Source organism: Neolamprologus multifasciatus, chromosome 17, assembly GCF_963576455.1.
Source record: "Neolamprologus multifasciatus chromosome 17, fNeoMul1.2, whole genome shotgun sequence".
Lineage (NCBI taxonomy): Eukaryota > Metazoa > Chordata > Actinopteri > Cichliformes > Cichlidae > Neolamprologus > Neolamprologus multifasciatus.
This window is the reverse complement of record NC_140455.1, coordinates 34,219,481-34,231,352: the sequence shown is the minus strand read 5'-3', so window position 1 is coordinate 34,231,352 and position 11,872 is coordinate 34,219,481. Positions and strand designations below refer to the sequence as shown.

Sequence of the window (11,872 nt, the reverse complement as noted above, 5' to 3'; positions counted from 1 at the left end):
GATAGCAGATGCGCTACCCCACACTTCCTATACACCAGCTGGGTGCTCTGCCAAAACAATGTAAGCCTCACTCAAGGAACGACAAACACGTACATTTGGGAATATTTTGATCACGCCGCTGTTTCTTCTTCAGGTGCACTGAGCAAACTATTCTTTCGCAAATGTTTGTAGAAGCAGTCTGCATGCCTATGTGCTGATTTTCCAATCACGGAAGTGATTGGAACACCTGAATTCAATCATTTGAATGGGTGAGTGAATACTTTGGGCAATACATTGCCTTTCCATATTCCTATGAAAATAGGCTCTAACTCTTCCACAGCTCTGAATTGGATCAGCATCATCATGGATAAATGATGTGAAAAGATGAGAAAAAAAGGAGACAAAACACTGGTTGGAGCACCAGTATTAGTTTCATGTAACCCACATGGGATGAGGCTATTACAGAAGCTCAGGTTTGAATCCTCTAATTAGCAACAATAACACAACTTATGTTTTCTAGTGTCTAATTCAAAAAATTGGAGATCACAAGATAACCCGACAGAAATCAAATTATTAATCTGGGTGTTTCCTAAAATTGTAAAAGTGAATTTCTATTTTCTTTGTAACGTCATCTTAACGTAAATTTTTTTTCTACCTGTGCTGAATGTATCCAAATAATTATTTTTATTATTCGAATATATTCAGGAGATCAAGTTTGGAATGAACTGAGTGACTGAGTTAGTTTGGCCTTTTTAAATGTTGTGAAATATTACATGGGCTGCTGCCATGTGAGCCGTTTACCTACATCGCTTGCCAGAAGGATGCAGACGGCGCCCTCTCGGTCTCCACGGCCGCCCCCCCGCATGAACGCTGGTTTCTGCGTCTGCCATTTGGCCTCCATCCCCTCCCACGATACCCGAGCATGTTAGTGACAATGGCCACAGGAGTGGAAAGTGGACATCTGGTGCACCTGTCCAGCACACACTCATACAGACTCCACAGCTCTCACAACTCCCGCTTCAGAGAGCGCACACTCAGGGTGTGTTTGTGTGTGATGATTTGGCGGTCATGCGTGGTGAAGCTAGGGATCGTTGAGACCTGACTACTGGCTCGCCAACCAACTGGCCGACCATATGGATAGAAACTACTGCCCTCCTCTCGGCTCTCGCTCCTTCTTTTCGCCTCTTCAGCCCCGCCCAGCCTGCCTCTCGCCACGCTCCCCACCTGCCCAAGTATTCCTCCTTGCAGTAGCGCTCCTGCTGACTTGCTCATTCTTTTTAATGAATCATTGGGTTCACCTGCACCAGAGTGGAAATTCCACCCTCGTCATCCCCCATGTGTCACACTGGATTTTATTTCCTGCTCCTCGTGGAGATTTAGAGGGACAGGCAGGTGCGTGATGCATGGAAACTATTAGATGACATGAGATTTTCATCATTCCCCTGCTGAAGTGCGGGTGTTGCTTTAACAAATGATAATGTAGGGGAGAATAGAGTTTCAAAGATTTTTAAAAAGCTGTCAATTTAGATTTCTTTTTAAAGAATGCTGGCCCAGCAACACTGCTGACCCACTGAACCACAGTTCTTAACAGCAACTACTACGTTAGCTTTTCTCATGAAGTAGATCTTAAAGTATATACTTTTTATCTCTTTATTGAAAAAATAAAGTTGTTCAAGAAGACCTTTTTACTAGACATTACTAATAGTAGTGCTGTCAGTGTTAATCTCGTTAAAATGACGTTAACGCCATAACCGCATTAACGCGGTTCGCACCGTGCATGGGGCTGCACGGCGTCAATGCGTTAGCGCAGTTAAGGTGCGCTAACGGAGATTTGCCGCGTTAATGCGGTTATGGCATTAACGTCATTAACGCTGACAGCACTAGTAATTACAAAAACAGTTATTTGTTTATTATTATCAACTAAAGGGAAAAACCAGTGCTTTTTAATGGCGAATTAAACGGCGATGAACAAAACTTATTTATATTTTCTGTAAAGGTTGTACTGTCCTCATGCAAACTTTATTCTGTGCCTACAAAAATACTTCTTATTATTAAGGCTTAGGTTAGTGTGGATGGCAATACAGTCATGTGAAAAAGAAAGTTTTCACAGGACTGTGCAATGCTGTGAAAAAGTACATCCCGTGGGTCAGTAGCTTGTACAGCCACCACTAGCTGCAATAACTTGCAACAATTATTTTCTGTTTATCTTTATCAGTCTCTCACATTGTTGAGAAGAAATTTTCTCCCACTCTTTTTGTGGCTTGCAGGCGTTCATGCGTTTATGCATAGATTGATATCAGCATTTCGGGTTAAGGTCTGAACACTGGCTGGGCCATTGCAACATCTTGATTCAGCCATTCTGTTATAAATTTGCTAGTGGGCTTTAGGATCATCGTCCTGCTGCGTGACCTAATTTCACTCGAGCCTTCGGTGTTGGAAAGATAGTTTCACATTGAACTTTATAATATGTTGGTTAACAGAGGAATTAATCTTTGACTCAATGACTGGAAGGTGACCACATCATCAGAAACATCTTCACTTTACCTTCGAATATGCTATAGCAAATTAAGGCCAACTCTTGACACTTCCTCTATTCAAGCCAAACAATTTTAATCTGTTTCAGAGCTAAGGATATATATTGACTCTCAAAAGTAAAGAAAAAAAGATGAACAAACTTTGGATTAAAAGACTGCACACGGTGCTATATATAGCTACTGTAGATTGCAAAGTCCCTGCCAGAGCTCAGCTTTCGTAATGCTTACATATGTGTTTTAGAAAATCTCTCTCGCTATACTGCTGCAAGGATGAAAGGCCTAGAAGCAGGTTTGATCTGGACAGGTCAATAACGCTGCTGTTTGGGAAGTGATGGAGAATAAATACTATATCAAAGTAAAGGTAAATGCTAATAAGTTAATATTATTAACTACCTAACATTGATTTATTAACACCAATAGTTTTACTGAATATCTAATGAGTTTAACATAATTAAGCGATCCAAAAATGGACAGCTTGGGTTGCTGTGGAGGAATTGTATGCGGTGTTGCCGACTTAGCAACTTTCTCGCTATATTCAGCAGGTTTTCAGACCCCCTTAGCGACTTTTTTTTCTAAAAAGCGACTAATCTGGCAAACCTTTGCTGGTGTTATTGGAGACTTATGACGACTTTTTGACGTAAAAGCACGTATTGCTCTTACTCTTAACAGGCAGCGGGTGCTGCCATGGGCAACTCGCCCGTGCCAAGGTGCGGATATAGTCCTTATGCAGCAGTGTTAGAGCAGATGTTCATACCTATGCGTCCAAATTGCAAATGGATCGCACATGTGTGAAGCCGCTGCTCCTGCCCTGACTGTAACACAGTCAGTTTTTACTGCTTCTTTTTGTGGAGCACAAGGTTTAAAACTAAAAAATACACACACACAAAAGTAACTCTGCCAAAGTGCTTTTTTGGGGTCACTTTTGCAGGTCCCAATCCCAAATAAAGGAGGCGGGCTGGAGTTGTGACATTAAAAAAACCTAATAATTGCTAAAAGAAATTAAATTTGTAGTTCTAAATATATTCTAAATGCATTTAGGGTGTTTTTTACTGTCTTTACGTCCCTTCCAAGATGTTATTTCTCTCTCCTACAACTAGGTTACAATTACATTAGCATGACCAATTATGCAAATTAGGCAATGACACCATTTAGTGACTTCTAGCCAGCCAATAGCGACTTTGTCGCTATATTTAGCGAGTTTTCAGACCCCCTAGCGACTTTTTTTCTAAAAAAAAAAAAGTCGCTAAAAAAAGACGTGAAAGCGCATATCGCTTTTACTCTCAACAAGCAGCGGGTGCTGTAACGCAGTCAGTTCTTCTTTTACTCTTATGCTGTTTTGTGGATCAGGTTTAAAACTACTTATAAACACACACACACTAAGTAACTCCACCAGAGTGCCTATTTCGGGTCACTTTTGCCGGTCCAAGTCCGGGTAAAGGAGCAGGGTTGGAATTGTGACATTACAAAAAACAATAATTGCTAAAAGAAATTTAATTTGTAGTTCTAAATAAATTCTAAATGCATTTAGGACGTTTTTTGCTCACTTTATGTCTTGTCCACGATGTTATTTCTCTCTCCAGCAGCGTAGGTTACAATTACATTAGCATGACCAATTATGCAAATTAGGTGATGACGTCATTTTGCGACTTCTAGCGACTTTTAGGACAACCAATAGCGATTTTCCTTACTGAGGAGTTGGCAACACTGGGTATAGATAGACCTTAATCTTTGCTAGCAGCTGTGAACAAACTGGGTGGCTAGTCACTAGATCACTCAATTAAACAAGAATCCAGTATTTGAGCTAAAATTAACCAGGTGAAAGGCAACTTATGACTGAAAATATCATATGAACTTTAAAACAGTCACGCTAACAATCATGCTAATGTCGCACCATTAGCTAGGCTGCCGGTTGCTAACACATACTCACTCTAGCCCTGCTATGGACTTCATCTGTGCTGTATCTAAAACAACAGGCTGTTAAAAGCTAAAAGCTACTAAATGTTTTACCTGAGGGTAACTGTAAAGTCTCAGTGCATTTATTAGATGATAATACACGTTATTTTGTGTATTGCTACTCTAAAAATATTCAATAGCACATCTTTAAATGACTTGTTCAAACACTGAGCACAGCAAAAAAGAAGCTAGCTTTGTTTTTGGCTCATGCTAGCTTCAGACATTGCTTTATATTTAGGCTACCTTTCATTTCCCTTTCTAAGGGATAAATAATCAATATTTAGATAGTCCTGCGAGGAATGAGTGGAGATGAATGAGATCGATAATAAAGTTAGAAAATGTTATAGTTTCATAAAGTTTAACACAAACAGCTCCCATTGCATTAGCATCCGATTTCTATCTTCTGTCGCTGTGCTCTGTCTCACACAGCAAAATTTTACCATATTATTGATTAAAAATCCTGATGGTGTATGATGAACTGGCTAAATCTAATAAACCCAACACAAAAATATTGCATTCACATCAAAGAAAACCAAGCCGTGGATAACAGTACTTCTCTCCTTATCTCCATGTGCCGGTAGGCCTCCATAAATCTCTACCACAGTCCTCCCAGTGATTTCTCTGCCCTTTTTATGACAAAGGTAACAATTAGTGTGAGTCCCAGTCAGCAGTGCTGCCTTCATACTTTGCTATCACATCACCCTGAACCTATTCCCAGGCTGCACTCACACGGCTTTGGCACAATGCTATTACTGAGGCCAGCCCATAGGAAATAGACTGAGAAGAGAGCTTATTGATTGTCTCTGTGTGAGAGCTCGTTGATTTTCTCTCTCACCTGTATCACCTACCTCCCTCTCTCTCTCCTCCCTTCATGTCTGTTGCTTTCTCTCTTCTTTCTCCTCACTGCATCACAATCCAAGGTTGCACCTGAGAGGAAAATCAGCCCACAATCATCCAGAAATACACACAATCCAGCTATAGCATTTTTTTTCCGCCAGGTGCATGCATGCAAAGACACCTGCATCCGAGTGTATACGCTTTATCTGTTCTAGTGCGTAACCTTTTTTCGCGGTAGAGCGAAGGAATGTGTGCATGCGTGAAATGATGAGATCAAACCAGCAGTAATGCTCTGCTTGCTATCATTATTAAACCTTTTGATAAGAGCGAGTGTGTGTAGGGGGGAGATGGAAAGCCTGAGACGAAAGGGGGAAAAAATCGAAGCCATTAGGCCTCTCCAACACTTTACCCTGTAGTACTCTGGCTGTATCTTTTTCACGTGGGGAGAAGCTTTTGTGGCTTTGGCTGTGAAAAGAGAGTCAATTTATTATCTGCCCTTTCCCAACTAATTCTATTTCAGTGCTCACTAACACACCATTGTTTGATTTACAAGAGGCCATTTAATATTCATACGTGCCCGGGAGACATCAGACAAGCTCTAGAAAGACAGCTGGAGATTTACTGGCTTTTTTTTTTTTTTGCCATTTCTTGCTCGTGTCTATTTGTGATGGAATTGTGGAAACGTAAACTTGTTTCATCTGATTCCGATACGGTCGTCATTCGCAACTCAATCTCCGTTTTTCATTCTTTTATTTTCGTCTCTCTCTCTCTCTGCTTACATCTATTTCTGCCTTTCAGGTTCTGTTTTCCCTTCCTGTGTGTTATCTGAAGCTTTTCTGAGCCACAAGTACAGAAACATATCGCTGATGATGAGATGGGGTCCTTCTACCGCTCCGGTAGGCGTCGTGACACATGCCCTGACTTTTAATGACCTGCCCGCTCCTTCAGGGGAGCGCACGGGGAACAGACTGGAATCCAAAGAAAATCCGATATTTCTGAATGTCATCAAAACTAAACAGCAAAATCCTTTAAGGTCTTTAAAATAAATGTAAAGAAAAAAGAAAAAGGAATGTATGTCAAGCCCAACAGAAGCAGCTGTGAATGTTGAAGAGGTACCAATGCGTTTTACGCTAGAAAGGGAGAAATGGCGGGCGTTCGTTTGAGTGCAACAATGAGGCTTCTCCTCAGTGTCTCAAAGGTGGAGCATGTTTCAGATTGGTTGGTGGTTTGAGGCCTAGATTCAACACTTCTTGTTTGCAGTGGCAGCAAGCACAACCTTTTTCCGTGACAGATCCTTATCCACACACGCCCTAACACATAGACATACATCGACACAGACATGCGGGACTTGGAGAAGCTGTACTCGTGTGCACCATCATCTGCACTCTCCGCTGGTTTTGCGTGAGTGTGTATATATTGTGAATCTGTGTGTGTGCATTCGTGAACATTTCTCTTTGAATCTTTGTGTGTTCGCGAATCCTGTCTGGCTGCATAGAGGGGCTGAGGTGAGTGATTGCCTTGTTTCTGTGGGCGGCAAGCTGTGGCGGTTTGCTCTCACTGTAAATTTAGAAGAATTCTTAATGGAACTCCAGAGCTGTCGGGCCTCAAAGTGTTGTACCTTTTTTTCCCCCCGATGAAAAGAGCGATGACTAGATCCTCCGTATACAACCTGATTCTGAAAGTCAGAAGAGGACATCAGTTAATGCATATGTGTTGTGGGAAAAAATACCACAGTGCTTTTAAACAAATGCGTTTTTGCTGAATAAATTCTGCTGTAAACTGCAATGGGAGGTGGGAAAATAGCCCATAGTTTGTTAGTCTTATACTCTTTAACCATCAGTAAGCGCCCAATAATTAAATAGATTAAGTGATGCAACTTAATCTATTTAAATTTGAAAATATTGTTCTTTTTTCCATTTTCTGACTTTTTGAGTTATTGATCGTTTTTGATTAAATAAACTACTTAAAAGCATAACTTCATTGGACTTAATTCTGTTGTTTCAGCATTAATGTGTGTGATCAGTAACAATTTTTAAGTGCTTGTAGAGAAGAGTAATGGGAAAACAGCTTTATATGAGAACTGTCAGGATAAGAAATGGTTGCATCAAAGATGGGGACCACTTGCAGTCAGTTCTCCATCTTCCAAGTGAATTTGGTGCGTCAAGATAGCAATAATACGGCAATAAGAAGCAGTCTGCTATCAGTCTGAATGAATAGGGTGAAGCTGCATATTATATCGTGCTAATACAAAAGTTGATTGTGATAAACTGGTGAAAATCGCAAACCTGTTGTTGTTCATACAAAGAAAGTTCAGCAAGAACCTCGTAGATCTGAAATACAAATTCAGACATTTCTCTACAAATAGTGACGCAGCTGCTTCAGGACAGCAACCTTGCTTTTATGTTTGAATATAACTAGAATGCAACCAGTTGGCAGCCAGCTGAGTCGAATCCCCAATAGCAAAGAAACAAGTCACAAATGATAACCGCAAACAGACTTGTGCAATCCATGTTTATAAATTTGCATGGCAGTCATTTGCAAACCTTCGCCAGTCAGACTTGGACTGCAGTTGTTTGTAGACGGGTTGCTTTGCAATCAAAAGTGGGCACCCAAAGCTGAGGGTGTTGCATGCTAAACTTCTGGATGTCCCCCACATTTGGTGAAAGATCACAGATACTTGCAATCAGTCCCACAATGTGAAACAATTGAACACAATCACTAGTGTTTTAGTTGCGTGGGGGTTGCTGTCTTATTTTTATCCTAGGACAGGGGTGTCCAACTCCAGGCCTCAAGGGCCAGTGTCCTGCAGGTTTAGATCCAACACAGCTGATTTAAATGGTTAAATGACCTCCTCAACATGTCTTCAAGTTTTCCAGATTGCTGGTAATGAACTAATCATTAGATTCAGGTGTGTTGACCCAGAATGTTATCCAAAACCTGCAGGACACCGGCCCTTGAGGCCTGGAGTTGGACACCCCTGCCCTAGTGTGACCGAGCAGTTGCCAATGTTGCCTTCTATTAGAACAGCAAAGCTATGACACCATGAGTGCACTGGGTCACTGGTGCTCAGAGTGTAAGCTGATGAATTGCCCCATCTTAAAATCTGATAAGATAACCTTTATTAGTCCCACACGTGGGAAATTTGTTTTGTTATAGCAGAAAGTGGACAGTGCAAAGTTACATAGCAAAAATAAAAAACAACAATACTGGAATAGGATAAGATGATGAGAATAAGAATAAGATACTGTGCACAATAGAATAAATAAAAATGATGACATAGGAAGCTTATTGTGATGAATGATCAATTGGCATAAAAACTCATTTCAAAAGTAATAAATAAACAATTCAGATTAAACATCAGAATCTGTAATTATCTATAACTCCATCCATTCATTTAATTAACTGCTTATTCATTTCACAGTTGCAAAGGTTTGGAGAATTTTTCTTTCTTTAGATATAGGATTTAATTTACAGGATAATAAAGAACTGGTTTTGGTTTAGAATTAATTCATTTATACAATACATAATACCGTATTCAAAAATAAGTGCTCACATTTTAGTTTACAGTGTTATGTATGATTTAATCTTTTTGTTTTCTGAGTTACCTCAGTGGCAGCTGCTCCAGTGCCTTGGTTGATGAGCTAAGAGGTGGAAAAGGGGCGGAGCAAGCCTATATGGAGAACTGCAAATTGGGTCATACCAACACTCTGGATCATGGGGGGGAATGGAATTTGTTATGTTAGTTTCAGTTGGGTGTTCTACCCCTTTATGTGTTTTTGTGGGCTGATCAGCCACTATTTATGTTTCCCCTTTGTCTTATTTAGGTAGGTCGGTGTCTTTGAGTTAGTAGTATTGTTTGCTGTCAGCTTTTCAGTCAGTTCACCGCTTCACCGCTCAATCCACTACACACTTACAACTAATGTAGAATTGCCTAGTATGTATTTGTGTGGACTGTGGGAGGAAACCCACCCAGGCACAGGGAGAACATGCCAACTTCATTATTAAAAATAAGTACGTACAAAAATAAAATAATACTCCTTCTTTACACTCTATTCTCTTCTCTGTGAAGAAGATCGTCTGATCAAGTGTGTCCATCTGTTCATCAACAGTCCTTCAAGTAAGGAAGTCAGTACGAATAACGATCGCTCCCAGCAGAAATAAGCTCACTACAAGAATTTTTGCAGGATGGAACCTAACCAAGCCTTCATGACAGGCAGGGCACACCTTAAACTAAAAGGCACGCAACTAGGACAGCCGGGATAGGCTCCAGCTCCCTACAAGAGGAGGAAAATGATGAAGAAAATGACGGCTGGATGGATGTACAAGAATTCTCTAGAAACCCCCAAAAAAGTTTTTTGTCTGCTCACAGTAAACTTTTATTTGTTTTTGATAGGATGTGGAATTTTCAAGCAGTGACTGTTCTTGGTGTTCCTAATTGGTCAGTTGGTTAGTTGGTCTTTCAAGATATGCTCATACCAGTGGCTGAAATACCCAAAATACCCATCTAGGGATGCACCGATACCGATACTGGTATCGGGTATCGGGGCCGATACTGTAAAATGTGTGTGTACTCATACTTGTAAAAGTTAACCGATACCAACTTATTTCATTAATCAGAGGGTGGCTTGTCATTTCTGTTGTAGTTTTTTAGATTGGCCACTAGGGAGCCAATTATTATTTTATTTATTATTTATTTAATAATTATTATTTTGTTTGTTTGTTTACAATATGGACACTCTGCAATAATTTAAAAGTTTATTTTATTCGCAAACCTAATTTGTATTTATTTTATTCCAAACAGAAGTGTTTATTTATTATTCTGAAAGCTCGAGACAGTGCCAATAGTTCAGTGATATTTTGTAAAATTACAATGTGGAGACTCTGCAATAATTTAACAGAAGTGCTTATTTTTCACTTGAAATTTTTTTGTGGTCATTTTTATTAAGATTTTATTTTTTATCAAAGGGAATATAATAAAACCTGTCTTCCAATTAATTGTATTTGTGTGTGTGTGTGTGTGTGTGTGTGTGTGTGTGTGTGGTAGAAGTATCGTTTTTTGTACTCTGTATCGGCAAGTACTCAGATCCAAGTATCGGTATCGTATCGGTTTGAAAAAATTGGTATCGTTGCATCCCTATACCCATCGTTTCAGGAACCATAATGAAAATATCCCCTCATGAACTGTTTGATGCAGATGGAAAACATTGCTTATCATGGCAACCATGTTGAGATCTGTTGACCTGTCAAGGCCAGAGTATCCGAATCACATGCTTTTCATACTTTCAGAGATCTATCGGGCCCTTGCGTGGACACATCCGCACTCACCCCGTGCTGTTCTTTGTGTTATCCTGCACATAAAGACGATTATTTTAAGAAGTAGCGAGGAAATGATGTAGGAAGGAAGGAACAGAGACATGACGGGCGATTAAAAACAGCGCCGCAGATTACTTTTTGATAGTGTGCGTGGAGCAGGGAGGCGACAGCCAAGATGGATATTTGATTGGCTAATGCGTCGAGGCGGGTTGCCACAGAGGGCATCCCGTTCTGGCCCCGCTCGCTCGCCCGCTCTCCCTTTCTCTTTTCGCTCTCCCTCTCGTTTTCTCTCAGCCTTGACGGAACAAGACCACCCATTGGGGACGTCTCTGATCAATGCAGTCATTATCCTTTCTGCACACACACACACACACACACACACACACACACACGTAGAGGACAAATGAGGAAGAGATGTGCTATGACTAGGTCAGAGCAGCAGCAAATTTAAATGTGTCCAGTGAAATATGCTGGAGAATGTCGCACCATTAGCCAGCCTGCCGAGCGAGCCGACTCTCTGGCCTCAGGTACAATAACAAGTGGAGATTTAGGTTTGCCTTTCTTCTTGGCTTGCTCTCTTCTTGTTTTTCCCCTACTGTGGCTTCTTATCCTTCTTTCATTTGTTCTTGGACAAAACAATTTGATTCTCACTTCCTGTGTGTACCTTTGTACATGTATTGACATATTTTCACGTACCTGTTACCCACATGTGATTTAATCTCTACCAGTGTGTGTGTCTGTGTGTGTGTTCCCATCTGTACATATGCCGAGCGCGCTCAGTCCCAGAGGAATAGCAGCGATCAGAGTAGAGCAGTGTAATGATTCCTGTCTGTTAGCTCTGCACCACCTGTATGCACACCAGTGTTTGCCGACTCGACATAGCTGTTTGCCGTTTCTTAATGGCTTCGCCCGGCGGCAATACTCTGGGAGTTTAACAACAGCGAGCGGGGGAGAGAGTAAGAGGGGGAAAAAAGGATGTTGTGGTGGAGAAGCCAGAATCAAATTGAATAAGCATGAGATTTTTGAAGATGAAAGAGATGAAAAGAGGTGGATGGAGGTGCCAGAGAGATCCTGATGGGGGCACTGAAGGACCTGCTATGATTTAATTTCCCCAGAGTGCTCGGGTTTTGAAAGCAGAGGACACGGCACCGTCTGAAATGCTCAAAAGATCTATTTGCGAGAACTCCGTGGGATGACTGAGTTTATGGAAAAATACAAATTAAATCCATTCTGCATGGCGGCAGGTTGCTGTTGTT

At 40.9% G+C, this 11,872-nt stretch overlaps 1 long non-coding RNA gene across 1 annotated transcript; it reads right to left on the bottom strand.

Moving 5' to 3' along the window:
* Positions 1-2,200: 2,200 nt before the first annotated feature.
* LOC146499723 (uncharacterized) lies at positions 2,201-10,448 on the bottom strand. Its single transcript, XR_014870162.1, has 3 exons — positions 8,909-10,448; positions 6,922-6,978; positions 2,201-5,393 (listed from the first exon to the last, which is right to left on the bottom strand). It is a non-coding gene; the product is annotated as an uncharacterized LOC146499723 (long non-coding RNA).
* Positions 10,449-11,872: the final 1,424 nt, after the last annotated feature.